Source organism: Sus scrofa, chromosome 1 (genome assembly GCF_054392235.1).
Source record: "Sus scrofa isolate SSC_HxYL_T2T_F1_AM1 chromosome 1, Sscrofa_HxYL_maternal_Yorkshire_Landrace_v2.0, whole genome shotgun sequence".
Classification (NCBI taxonomy): Eukaryota; Metazoa; Chordata; class Mammalia; order Artiodactyla; family Suidae; genus Sus; species Sus scrofa.
In genome coordinates this window covers 215,374,032-215,388,268 of record NC_139383.1, presented here as the reverse complement: position 1 = coordinate 215,388,268, position 14,237 = coordinate 215,374,032, and the positions used below count along the sequence as shown (strand labels likewise).

At 38.5% G+C, this 14,237-nt stretch overlaps 1 protein-coding gene across 10 annotated transcripts in view; it reads left to right on the top strand.

The window, feature by feature from the left end:
* Positions 1–14,237, top strand: part of ADAMTSL1 (ADAMTS like 1) — a 1,005,193-nt gene that overhangs the window by 343,995 nt on the left and 646,961 nt on the right. The window contains exon 1 of one of the 10 annotated variants that reach the window (XM_084984392.1): positions 4,308–4,482. The exons of the other annotated variants lie outside the window; for them this stretch is intronic. The gene's annotated coding sequence lies outside the window, so the exon portion shown is untranslated. Of the gene's footprint in view, positions 1–4,307; positions 4,483–14,237 lie in introns of those variants that run through there. 10 annotated transcript variants of the gene reach the window in all.

Below are 14,237 nucleotides of genomic sequence, written 5' to 3'. Positions count from 1 at the left end.
TGTGCCGTACCCCTGCACTAGGAAGTCAACATATTCCAGAATGATTCAGTTTGAGAGATGGAGTCAGAGTCCCTTGGTTTGAATCTTTCCTTAGCCACCCCTGTGAGCTGTGTGGCCTAAACTTCATGTCCTCCTCTGTAAAATTGTGGACCTGCATTTAGTATTCTGATGAATAGTTTACAATAAGGAAAAGGTTCAAGAAGAAGGGAAATTTGAGAACAATATTTTTAATCTATTAGGATATCTCATTATTAAAAAATCACCTGGGAATTCCTATTATGGCTCAGTGGATTAAGGACCCAACATAGTGTCTGCGAGGATGTAGTTTTGATCCCTGGGATTCCTGAGTGGGTTAAGGATCCAGCATTGCTGTGGCTGGGGTGTAGGTCGGGAGCTGTAGCTCTGATTAAACCCCTAGCTAGGGAACTTCCATATGCTGCAGGTGCGGCCATAAAAGGAAAAAAAAAAATTACTTGGAAGATACAATGTTAGAAGTTATGTGACAATAAGGGGAAAGCTTTATATATCCATAGATTTGTATTGTTCCAAGTGCCATTGCTTGTGCAAATTATTTTGTATTCATCTGCATGGCAGTAGTAAAAATTGCTAATTTTTAAAAAATGTTTGAAAGTTCATATTTCTGACTTGTATTCATTTTGCTTTTACTAAAACTTCATGTTGTTTGGGGTTGGGTTAGGAATTATAATATTAACAAATCCAAGCTTTTAGCATTTGGTTTTCTTCTAACAGTCTAGGGATGACCCCTGAAGGGTCCCATGGATTCATACATTTGTGGATGGAACTGGACCCAACGAGCACTAGAGGGTGCTGCTACATTCCTTACTCTGCCTGGCAGGGCATGTCAGCAGACGCGAGCATCTTTAAGCATGATGTATGCATGCACATACTTAGACAAAAAGAATGAGGCTTTCAGAGTAAAAACAGATGAAACTCTCAGCAGGTTTCACATGTCGGTACTTAATTTCTGCAAAGTCAGAAAGAAGGCTTTGTTTTTTAGGCTGTACTCCTGTGACCAACTACTTAGGTGAACTCCTAGAAAAGCTTTGAGCTTTTCTGTGAATCCCTAGTGCATTTAGCATTTCCTATGTAACAAGAAATAGGCCTTTTACATTACAGGATATGTATGAATAAAGGTGTGAAATATGAACCAATCATAAATACCATGGTTTCCTCTCTAAAGGAAATATCTGTGTTTGCAAATCCAGGGACAGGTGAAAATGAGGACTTTGTCTTTTCATACTCTGTTATTAAATCTTATTTATTTGGATGCAATTCATCGTCCTGTCAAAATCCTACCGTCTCCCTACCCACTCTCTCCCACCTCCCCGCCCCTTTCCTGATCTCCAGCAGGCCCTTGGTAAGCTATACCATCTACCTTGCTAGAAGACCCATGGAGTCTTTTTTGACAACAAAACTGAGAAGGAGAGATTAGAATCTGTTTCTTTTTTTATTGAAGTATAGTCAGTTTAGAATGTTCTGTTAGTTTCAGGTGTCTAGCATAGTGATTCAGATATATGCATATGTCTTTTTCAGATTCTTTACCATTATAGTTTATTATAAGATATTGAGTATAGTTCCCTATGCTATACAGTAGGTCCTTGTTGTTTACCTATTATATATATGGTAGTGTGTATATCTTAATCCTGAACTCCTAATTTATCTTCTTTTCTGTGTTTCCTCTTTGGTAATCATAAGTTTGATTTTGAAATCTGAGTCTGTTTCTCTTTTGCACATAAATTTTATTTGTATCATTTTAAATTAGATTCCACATGTAAGGTATCATATAATATGTCTTGGTTGGACTCACTTCACTTAATATGATAATCTCTAGGTACATCTACATCACTGCAAATGATATTATTTCATTTTTTACAGTTGAGCAATATTTCTTTGTATGTGTATATCACATCTTCTTTATCATTTCATCTCTCAATGGACATTTAGCTTGCTTCCATGTCTTGGCCATTGTAAAAATTACTGCCATGAACATTGGGGTACATGTATGTTTTGATGCATCTATATCCCATGCTTCCATGGAACCTCATGCTTGGCTTCATGGTTGGTTTTTGTTTATTTGGGGCAAGGTCAAAGAGGATCATGCAGGCTGGGAGGTTTAGCTAAGCATAAGGAGTTTGATAAAGATGGAAGATCCTAGGTAGGTAATAGATTGGTTATAATAAGGAGGAGCAACTTGGACTCATGAGATCTCGACAGGATTTCCAAGAGTTCCTCAGAGGTAGATGTGAATACAAGAAAAGAAGCTAAGTACAGATTCTAATGGGATTTAAGGTTGAAGCCTAAAGATGCTTGAGGGGCTTCCAGAAGTTCATTGTGGATGTTCTGTCTATAGGACTGTTTTTGATATTGGGTGGTGTAATAAAAAGGGCTTGGTGTAGAAATAAGTAGAACATGATCCCTGACTTCTAAGGAGTTAATAAGCTAGTGGGGAAAACCAGAAAGCCAGTGAATTGAGAGGAGGGGGACAGGGAGGCTTATTGCTAACCATGGAAGCTACTAGCCTCAGGCAGTTTGACTTCTAGCCCCAGGATTCATTGCTTACACATGCACCAGATGAGCCAGTAGTGTTGCCCAGCAACCATAGTAATATACAGCCTGGGTGCTGTGATGGTGACATCCCCCTGTCAGCACTGTCTATTCCTTGGGAATATTGTCTTTGATTCATTTTCCCAAGAATTTTCATTAAGGTATGTTCAAAGTAAAGGAGCTAAACCCCCACTGACTTTTAACCCTCTTCTGCTCTCATACTTTATCTGCCAGAGAAGTCCCAGAGACAGCTGTATCCCTACTTCAATCTTGCTTATACATTTTATGAGACTGCATTTTTTATTCATTAAAAAATCATTTCTTAATATCCGTAACTTATTTTAAAATGTACCTACAACATAAAATTGACTGATAAAAAGGTAGTAGAAGGGTAGATAATAGATAGGTATAAGTCAAATATAATAAAATATTAAGTGGAAAGAATTACATTAGGCATAGTGATGTGTTCAGTGTAATTCTTTCCACTTTTCTGAATATTTGAAAATTTTCGTATCATCTTGGAAAAAAACAAAAATCATTTATTTAAGTACACCTTACTCTGCATTTAAGGAAATTCAAAAAGAAAATGCAAAAGAGCAAAAGTTACAAGCACAGACATTCAGTTCAAAAATGGAAATGGACTTTAATAGACATTTATCCAAAGAAGATATACAAATGGTCATAAGCATGTGAAAAGATGCTCAACATGTTTAAACATTAGAGAAAAGTAAATAAAAGCCACAATGACATACCACTTCACACTTATTGCAATGGCCATTATCCAAAATAAAAATAATAAAATAGAAAATAACAAGTTTTGGTGAGGATGTGGAAAAATTGGGACCTTCATGCATTGCTGGTAGGACTATAAAGTGGTACAGCTACTATGGAAAATAGCTTAGCAGTTTCTCAAAATGTTAAACTTAGAATCACCATAAGATCTAGCTGTTCCTCTCTAGATATGTACCCAAAAGAACTTAAAGTAGGTATTCAAACAGATAGTGGTACATCTTGGTTCATAGCATGATCATTCACAATAGCCAGAAGGTGGAAACAACCCAAGTGTCCATCAACAGATATATAAATATGCAGAATATGGTATACCATACAACAAATTGTTGACCGTAAAAAGAAATGAAATTCTGGTATGTGCTACAATATGGATAAATTTTGAAAACACTCAAAATAAGCTAGATATAAAAGGACAAATATTCTATGACTGCGCTTATATGAGATACCAAGATTAGCCACATTCAGAGAAAGAGAAAGTAGAATGGTGGTTACCAGGGCTGGGGTGAGGGGAAGAGCAAGTTTACTGTTTAATGGGTATAGAGTTTCTGTTTGGGGTGATGAAAATTTCTGAAAATAAATAGTGGTGATGATTGCGTAACACTGAATGAATGTACTTAATTGTACCCTGAAAAATGATTACAATTGCAAATTTTATGTTGTGTATCTTTTACCACAGTTTTTTAAAAAGGCAAGGAGTTCCTGTCCCAAACAAAATCTATAGCTAAGAAAAAAAATTAAATGAAAGGCAAGACAGTGTGCTAGCATGCAAAGTAATGTAAATGAGTAATCATTTGGAAGAATTGAGGGAAAATAAGCTGGAGACAACAAAAGAACACTGTGGGGGATGTGGGTCCTGTGCCAGGTTTCCAAGCAAAGGAACCGGGCTGGGAAATGCAGGGAGAGAGTTGCCAAAAAAGCTCTTCTGCAGCTCAGGGAGTGTTCTCTGTTCTATCCTTTGTCTGCCCATCCTAATATCTTGCCATCCGAAACAGAGGTCCCCCTTGGTGAAGACGAAAACCTTTGTATGTAACCTGGGTCCCCACACTTTACTTAGGACTGTGGGCCCCGCCGTGATCCTCTCGCATTATCAGTTCCTCCCTGGCTCTTGGATTCCTCCAAGAGAACGTAAGTGTGCTCAGATTGCCCTCCAAATAAACCGGCAAAGTCTGTTAAGTCTTTCCTGCACCCACCCCACCCACCTTCTTGTGTCCCATCATTTATTTTCCTATGTTTCCTAACCAGGCATCTTCACTTAGCAGTTATACTGCCCTCATTTTTATGGAGGCTTTGACTATTCTAACCTGGTTTCTCTCCTCATCACCCAGAGGGATTGCTGTAGCCCAGGTCAGCAATGATCTTCATCTCACTAAGTCCACTGAACACCTCTCAGTCCTCGTCTTATCAAAACTGCCAAGAAGGGTCAACTCAATTGATGACTCCCTTCTTCAAATATTCTCTGTCCTTGGCTTCCAGTAAACCTGCCTATTTTTCACCCTGTCTTCATTGTTGGCTTCTGTCTCTGCACATTTCTCCTGGCTCAGTGTTACATCCTTTTTACATTTTTATTTCAGGGTCAATTTTATCCCCTTACATGGCTTAAAATACCATCCGTATGCGTAGCAAAGTCATAGGCTCAGCCCAAATTTTGCTTAAGGATATAAGGCAGAATAACCAAACTATGTACTACCCTCTCGATTTAAATTCCTCAGCTAGGAAAAAGAAAGCATGTATGTTTATGACTGGGTCCCTTTGGTGGACTGCAGAAATTGGTACAAAATGTTGCACACTGTAAATCAGCTATATTTTAATTTTTAAAATGTACACATGTACAAAAAATTAAAAAAAAATAAATTCCTTATCTAGCATCACAAACTCAGTATCCTCTTGTAACATAGCTTACAAGGCTGAGTGAGCACAGCTTTTTTCTCTACTCCCTTTGTCTCTATTCCTCCATTACAATACCTCCTTGACTCCCTGGATTTTTGCCACTATGCTTGCCTGGCTGCCTGACTGCCTGCATTTGTTCATTTGTTCTTTCTTTCTGTCTGTCTTTTTCTTTTCTTTCCTTTTCTTTTCTTTTCTTTTCTTTTCTTTTCTTTTCTTTCCTTCCTTCCTTCCTTCCTTCCTTCCTTCCTTCCTTCTTTCTTTGTCTTTTTAGGGTCACACCCATGGCATATGGAAGTTCCTAGGCCAGGGGTCTAATCAGAGCCTGCCAGGCACAGCCACAGCAATGCAGGATCTGAGCCGTGTCTGCAACCTACACCACAGCTCATGATGACACCGGATCCTTAACGCACTGAGCAGGGCCAGGGATTAAACCCATGTCCTCATGAATAATAGTCAGGTTCATTACTGCTGAGCCACAACAGAAAATCCTACCATGCTCTTTCTGATTCTCAAATATGGCAAACTCTAGTTTTCTTTGTATGTAGAGGTCCAATAATACCTAAACTATATGTTTTGTAAAGTGAAATAATATCTGAGTGTTTGGAGTAGGAAACATTACAATTGTTATTATCACTTATTATTATTCACACTGGTCTGCTCAGGTTAAAAAAAAAGCAATACAATTAATGTCAAATTCATAATGATGGTTGTTTTCTAGTCACTGAGAGAACAGATATCTTTGACAGCTATTTAGCATTTTTAACTCATTGAAGAAGTTGGGGATAATTTGTTAATTAGTCCCCCCCCCCAAAATCTTGGGAATTTGCTTTTATTTTAAAATTGAGAGAGCTAAGGCTGGCAGTTTTGCTATCAAAGGAATCAGCCAATTCAGGACAAATAGTCACACCATTATATATCATTTAGCCTAGGGAAAAGCTTTAATTCCATTTCAGCTTTCCAGCTAGCAATGCTGGCATTGTGTAGACAACCAGAATAGATGCTAAAAATGGTGAGTGGCCAATTAAAGCCCCCTGCTGAGCCTTCCACCCACTGAATTAGATTCCTTACTCTTTCCTGCAGCTCAAAGCAAGAATGTTTCAAGTACCAAGTTATTTGGCAGTCTTCAATGGCATGAAAAACAACTGTTTGTATAGCAAAATATTTTCCAGAACTAGAAGCCCATAAAGAGTATTGCCTTCTTTTTAGTACACAGAAATGTTCCAAAACATAGCTCTCTCAGCTTTTTATAATATGGCACCCAGAAGGGAGATCCTCTCCTTCTCTTCTGTGGCATTCTCTACTTTGTCGTCAGCTCTTAGGCCTCCTGAGTCCAGGACCAAGAGTGGTACCTGATTGCTTGCTGCCCATCCTCCCACCAATTGGGCTGTTACCCATCCCAGCTTAAGGAGAGAGAAACTCCAAATTGGTGAGGCTGGCCCCTCCCCACTGATTCCGGGGCCTTGGTATTGCTTTTGCTGCCAGTCTGGTTGCTTCCTTGTTGCCTTTGGAAGCCGGCACTTTCTCTGTGGCTTTTGTGGTTGTTTCCATCCGCCAGTGTGGTCCCTCTTAGAGGCACTAGTGTGCCAGACCAGCCTATTTGAATTGGTGCCAGGCCACTTACTGGGGAGGTGAAGCCAAATCCCATATATTTAAAACTGTAATGCTTTGCTTGTCCACCTAGCTCCTGTCTCCTGAAGTCATTAGTTGTGGTTTTACTTTACTGTTAAAACACTCTTCCTTTCTCCCCCTTTCCCCCAGCTCTGGCTATTTTCAGCTCTATATATTTAGCAAGTTGTATGTAGGTAGATATTCTACTTTTTGACTTAAATCTCTTTAATTCTTTTCTTTTTTCTCTTCTTTCTTTCTTTCTTTCTTTCTTTCTTTCTTTCTTTCTTTCTTTCTTTCTTCCTTCCTTCCTTCCTTCCTTCCTTCCTTCCTTCCTTCCTTCCTTCCTTCCTTCCTTCCTCCCTTCCTTCCTTCCTTCCTTCCTTCCATTCATTTGTTTGTTTTTTGTTTGTGTGTGTGTGTGTACTAAGAAAAAAGAATGTGTTTCTTATTAAATGGAAAGGCCAGGGTTGAGAAGATAGAAAGACCTGACATTTGACTAGAATAGAAAGTAAGAGACAACTGGCACCCTGTCCAGTAACACAGGAGTAGAGAGAAGCCCATGTATATGACCATGGGACAGATGTCATCCTCGATCTTTGATTTCTCCAGAAGAATAGACCTTGGGTTGCTTGAGAGAGGTCTTTTGTTCTCTGTTTTGCCTGGAGTGTTTGAGATCCTTGGACCGTCATGGGATTCCCTCTGCATGTTGCCACTACCAAGGCTTTGCAAAGATGGAGCGTGATTGTACAATGTACAGCAGGTAAATAATAACATTTCCATTCTGCAGCTGAATTTAGGGAAGTTAAGCGATTTTCCCGAAATCCCGCAGGAAGCTAGAGACACATCTAGGAACACAGCGTGTGCATTCTGAGTCTTAGACCTTTCACCCATGGCCGCATTGCCCTGACTCTATTTATTCTAGAATTCTGCACATATGTTTTTCGAGTAAATATTTGGTTCTGGGGAGATTTAGGGTGGAACAGTCTTCTAACCTTTGCCAGTTCAAGGTGCTGGATTAACAGCACTGTAGACTGAAGTCTGTCATTTATCACTATGTAGCTGCAGTTTGAATAGCAGCTGTCTCAGCACTCCTGTGGGGATACACTGCCCCACATATAACAGAACACATATTTACCAAAAGCAAAAAGAAAACAACCATTGCTGGCACTTGCATTATATGCATTTTCTGGAAATGCCCTAAATAAATCAAGAATGGAACTCAGAGTGTGGAAAAACTATCCTTCAAAGGGTGATAATAGAACAGCTTGCTGATGATGGATAAATTTGAGTGCTCCATGAAAGAGGCAGAGGTTATTAAGACTCTGACATTAAACCTCTGAAAACCATCTCTGTAAAATATGTGAATTTCTCATCTGCCTTGAAAGATGCAATTATATGTGGTAGTTTTAGACATGCCAGAATTGATTAAAAAGTGAGAATTCGACTAAAGTGCTGCATGATAGATATAGTTGAACAAACCCTGCAGCTTCACTGTAGATGTTTCTTTCCGGACCAGGGTCACAAATCCAAACATTTTAAGAGCGTGAGAAGTGACTGGTGGAGTATAAAGGCGCTGTGGGTTGTGCAGTAGGGAGTGGTAGAGACTGTGGCAAACCAGGATATCTATGATCCTGGTAAAGGGTGCAGTGCCCACAGCTCTAAACAATACTTGGAAGGCAGAGTTGCAGTTGTGGTTGGATTGCCTGATTTTTCAAGAGAACATGGAAATCCAGGTTTTGTAAAATAAAAATACCCGAACTTTTAAATGTTAGAAACTAATTTTAAAAAAATTTACAACACTGCATTGGCCAAAGAAAGCATATTCTACAACACCCCTTCAATGGATAGGCTGCCAATGAGTTTCTTTTACTCTTGAAGGTGACGATTTATGTGATGAAATATGAAAGCTTCTAGGGGGAGTGAATCAAGAATTAGAGAACTGGGGGAGGAATGGGATGATTTGGTACAAGCCAGAGTTTCTCATATGGCACCGATGAGGGCTGGCTATTGGCTCACAAATATCACGTCTGCCAGAAATATTCAGATAGGAGAAGGAAGGAAACCCAGGAGAGATCATGGGGGTAGGTGGGCTCAAAAGATAAACTGGTTCTGGTCAAGTTCTGCAAGTAGGAGAGCAAAAGACCAGATGGATTACTCAGGTGACTATAGAGAGGGTGCTTTTAACCAGGGTACACCTGGGATCCACACGGAAAGACTGTCTGAGCAGGTTAAGAACAAAATTTGGAAGTAGGAAGTGAAATTATATATAACGGCATGTGAGACATTTGTTTAATGCATTAGGTTGTGCCAGAATAGTTAAACCAAGGAGACTGGGTCTAAGCACTCTACTCATGTGCACAGGACTTGTAGCTCAGAGCTTTCTTTCTTTCTTTTTTTTTTATTACTCAAATGAATTTATAACATCTATAGTTGTATAATGATCATAACAATCTGATTTCACAGGATTTCCATCCCACATCCCAAACACATCCCCCACCCCCCAAACTGTCTCCTCTGGAGACCATAAGTTTTTCAATGTCTGTGAGTCAGCATCTGTTCTGCAAAGAAGTTCAGTCTGTCCTTTTTTCAGATTCCACATGTCAGTGAAAGCATTTGATTTTGGTGTCTCATTGTATGGCTGACTTCACTTAGCATGATAATTTCTAGATCCACCCATTTTGCAAAAAATGACAGCATTTCATTTTTTTTAATGGCTAAGTAACATTCCGTTATGTATATGTACCACCTCTTCTTGACTCACTCCTCTGTCGATGGACATTTAGGTTGTTTCCATGTTTTGGCTATTGTAAATAGTGCTGCAGTGAACATCAGAATATGTGTGTCTTTTCAAGTCATGGTTTTCTCTGGATATATGCCCAGGAGTGGGATTGCTGGATCAAATGTAGTTCTATGTTTAGTTTTCTGAGGAATCTCCATACTGCTTTCCACAGTGCTCCAATTTACAATTCCACCAACAGTGTAACAGGGTTCCCTTTTCTCCACACCCTCTCCAGCACTTATGGTTTGTAGACTTTTGATGATGGCCATTCTGGCTGGTGTAAGGTAGTACCTCATAGTGATTTTGATTTGCATTTCTCTAATAATGAGTGATGCTGAACATCTTTTCATGTGTTTTTTTGGCCATCTGTATGTCTTTGGAGAACTGTCTGTTTAAATCTTCTGCCCATTTTTTGATGGGGTTTTTTGTTTTTTTGGTATGGAGCTGTAGGAGGTGTTTATAAATTTTAGAGATGAATCCCTTGTCAGTTGATTCACTTGCAAAGATTTTCTCCCATTCTGTGGGTTGCCTTTTCATTTTGTTTAGGGTTTCCTTTGCTGTGCAGAAACTTTTAAGTTTGAGTAGGTCCCATTTGCTTATTTTTGTTTTTATTGTCAATACTCTAAGAGGTGGATCTGAGAAGATGTTGCTTTCATTTATGTCAGAGACTGTTTGGCCTATGTTTTCCTCTAAGAGTTTTGTAGTATCTGGTCTTCTATCTAGGTCTTTAATCCATTTGGAGTTTATTTTTGTGTATGGTGTAGGGAGTGTTCTACTTTCATTCTTTTACATGTGGATGTCCAGTTTTCCCAGCACCGCTTATTGAACAAGCTGTCCTTTCTCCATTGTATATCCTTGCCTCCTCTGTCATAGATGAGTTGGCTGTAGGTATGTGGGTTTAATTCTGGGCTTTCTATCCTGTTCCACTGATCTCTATTTCTGTCTTTGTGCCAGTACCATACAGTTTTGAGGACTGTTGCTTTGTAGTATAGTCTGAGGTCCAGGAGCCTGATTCCTCCAGCTCCGTTTTTCTTTTTCAGGATGTCTCTGGCTATTCTGGGTCTTTTGAGCTTCCAAACAAACTTTAAAATATTTTGTTCGAGTTCTGTGAAAAATGTCCTTGGTAATTTGATAGGGATTGCATTGAATCTGTATATTGCCTTAGGTAGTATAGTCATTGTGATAACATTAACTCTTCCAATCCATGAGCATGGTATATCTTCCCATTTACTTGTGTCATCTTTGATTTCTTTCACCAGTGTCTTATAGTTTTCAGAGTACAGGTCTTTTGTCTCTTTAGGTAGGTTTAATTCTAGGTATTTTATTCTTTTAGATGCAATGGTAAATGGGATTGCTTCCCTAATTTCTTTCTGCTCTTTCATTTTTAGTGTGTAGAAATGCCATCAATTTCTGTGTATTAATTTTGTGTCCTGTGACTTTGCCAAATTCATGGATGAGCTCTAACAGTTTTCTGGTAGAGTCTTTAGAATTCTCCAGGTATAGTGTCATGTCATCTGCAAATAGTGACAGTTTTACTTCTTCCTTTCCAATTTGGATTCCTTTTATTTCTTTTACTTCTCTGATTGCTGTGGCTAGGACTTCCAAAATTATGTTGAAGGGCAGTGATGAGAGCGGACATCCTTGCCTTGTTCCTGAACTCAGTGACATCCTTGCCTTTTTCCTGAACTCAGTGGGAATTCTTTCAGCTTTTCACCATTGAGCATGATGTTCGCTGTGGGTTTGTCATATATGGCCTTTATCATGTTGAGGTAGGTTCCTGTTATGCCCACTTTCTGAAGGGTTTTTATCAGAAATGGGTGTTGGATTTTGTCAAAGGCTTTTTCTGCATCTATTGAGAGGATCATGTGGTTTTTATTCTTCAGTTTGTTAATGTGGTGTATCAAACTGATGGATTTGCGGATATTGAAGAACCCTTGCATCCCTGGGATAAATCCCACTTGATCATGATATACAATCCTTTTAATGTATTGTTGGATGCGGTTTGCTAGTATTTTGTTGAGGAGTTTTGATGTTCATCAGTGAAATTGGCCTGTAGTTTTCTTTTTTTGTGGTATCTTTGTCTGGTTTTGGTACCAGGGTGATGGTGGCCTCATAGAATGAGTTTGGGAGTGTCCCTTCCTCTGCAATTTTTTGAAATAGTTTCAGGAGGATAGGTGTTAGCTCTTCTCTAAATGTTTGATAGAATTCTCCTGTGAAGCCATCTGGTCCTGGACTTTTGTTTGTTGGAAGTTTTTTAATCACAGTTTCAATTTCAGTTCTTGTGACTGGTCCATTCATCTTTTCTATTTCATCTTGGTTTAGTCTTAGAAGAGTGTACTTTTCTAAAAATTTGTCCATTTCTTCTAGGTTTTCCATGTTATTGGCATATAGTTGCATATAGTAGTCTCTTATGATCCTTGTATTTCTGTGATATCCGTTGTTACTTCTCCTTTTTCATTTCTAATTTTATTGGTTTGAGTCCTCTCTCGTTTTTTCTTGATAAGTTTGACTAAGGGTTTATCAATTTTGTTGATCTTGTCAAAGAACCAGCTTTTCAATTCATCGAAATTTTCTATGGTTTTCTTTGTTTCTATTTCATTGATTTCTGCTCTGATCTTTATGATTTCTTTCCTTCTACTAACTTGAGGTCTTGTCTGTTCTTCTTTCTCGAGCTGCTTTAGATGTAAAGTTAGGTTTTTTTTTTTTTTTTTTAGCTTTTTCTTGTTTCCTGAGGTGGGCTTGTATTGCTATAAACTTTCCTCTTAGAACAGCTTTTGCTGCATCCCATAGGTTTTGGAGTGTCATATCTTTGTTGTCATTTGCTGCTAGGTATTTTTTTATTTCCTCTTTGATTTCTTCCGTGATCCATTGGTTGTTTAGTAGCGTGTTGTTTAGTTTCCACATGTTCGTGTTTTTTTGCACTTTTATTCTTGTTGTTGATTTCTAGTCATATAGTATGGTTGGAAAAGATGCTTGATATGATTTCAATTTTCTTAAAGTAACTGAGGTTGGATTTGTAGCCCAGGATGTGATCAATCCTAGAGAATGTTCCATGTGCCCTTGAGAAGAATGTGTATTCTGTTGCTTTGGGATGGAATGTCCTATAGGTATCTATGAAGTCCATCTGGTTTAATGCATCATTCAGGGCCTGTGTTTCCTAATTGATTTTCTGTCTGGATGATCTGTCCATTGCTGTCAGTGGGGTGTTAAAGTCCCCGACTATGATTGTGTTATTGTCGATTTCTCCTTTTAAGGTTGTTAGCAGTTGCCTTATATATGGTGGTGAACCTGTGTTGGGTGTGTAGATATTTAAAATTGTTATATCTTCTTCTTGGATGGATCTTTGATCATTATGTAATGTCCTTCTTTGTCCCTTAAAATAGTCTTCATTTTCAAGTCTATTTTGTCTGATACGAGTATTGCTACTTCAGCTTTCTTTTGATCCCCGTTTGCATGAAATATGTTCTTCCATCCTCTCACTTTCAATTTGTGTGTGTCCCTAAAAAAGTGAAGTGGGTCTCTTGAAGACAGCATATATATAGGTCTTATTTTTATATCCATTCAGCTATTCTGTGTCTTTTGGTTGGGGCATTTAGTCCATTAACATTTAAGGTAATTATTGATATGTATGTTCTTATTGCCATTTTATTAATTGCTTTGGGTTTGTTTTTGCTGCTCTTTTTTCTTCCCTTCTTCTCTTATTCTTTTCTGCCTATAGAAGTCCCTTTAGTATTTGTTGTAAGGCTGGCTTAGTGTTGCTGAATTCTCTCAGCTTTTGCTTATTTTGAAGGTTTCGGTTTCTCCTTCAAATCTGAATGAGAGCCTTGCTGGGTAGAGTAATCTTGGTTGGAGGTTTTTTTCCTTTCATCATGTTAAGTATATCATGCCACTCCCTTCTGGCCTACAGAGTTTCTGTTGAAAAATCTGCCAATATCCTTATTGGGGTTCCCTTGTATGTTATTTGTTTCTTTTCCCTAGCTGCTTTCAAGATTTTCTCTTTGTCTTTAATTTTGGCCAGTTTGATTAATATGTGTCTTGGTGTATTCCTCCTTGGGTTTATTTTATGGTACTCATTGTGCTTCCTGGATTTGAGTGAGTGAATCCTTTCTCATGTTAGGAAAGTTTTTGGCTATTACCTTTTGGAATATTTTTTCTGTCCCCTTCCTCTCTCTTGTCCTTCTGGCACCCCTATAATATGGATGTTGGTGCGTTTAACATTCTCTGAGACTCTCTTCATTTCTTTTCAATCTTTTTTCTCTTTTCTGTTCCACATCCGTAATTTCCACTAATCTGTCCTCCACCTCGCTTATTCATTCTTGCGCCTCCTGTATTCTGCTGTTAGCTGCTTCTAGTGAATTTTTTATTTCAGTTATTATATTTTGCATCTCTTCTTAAGTTTTATATCTTGTATCTCTTTGGTCAGTGTTTCCTGTAAGTTATCCATCTTTGCCTCCAGTTTATTTCCAATGTCTTGCATCATCTTCAGCATCAGCAATCTAAAGTCTTTTTCCTAGATGCTGAGAATCTCCTCCTTGCTTAGCTGATTTTCTGGGGTTTTTCCTTTCTCCCTCATCTGAGTTATAGTTCTCTGTCTTTTCATTTTTAT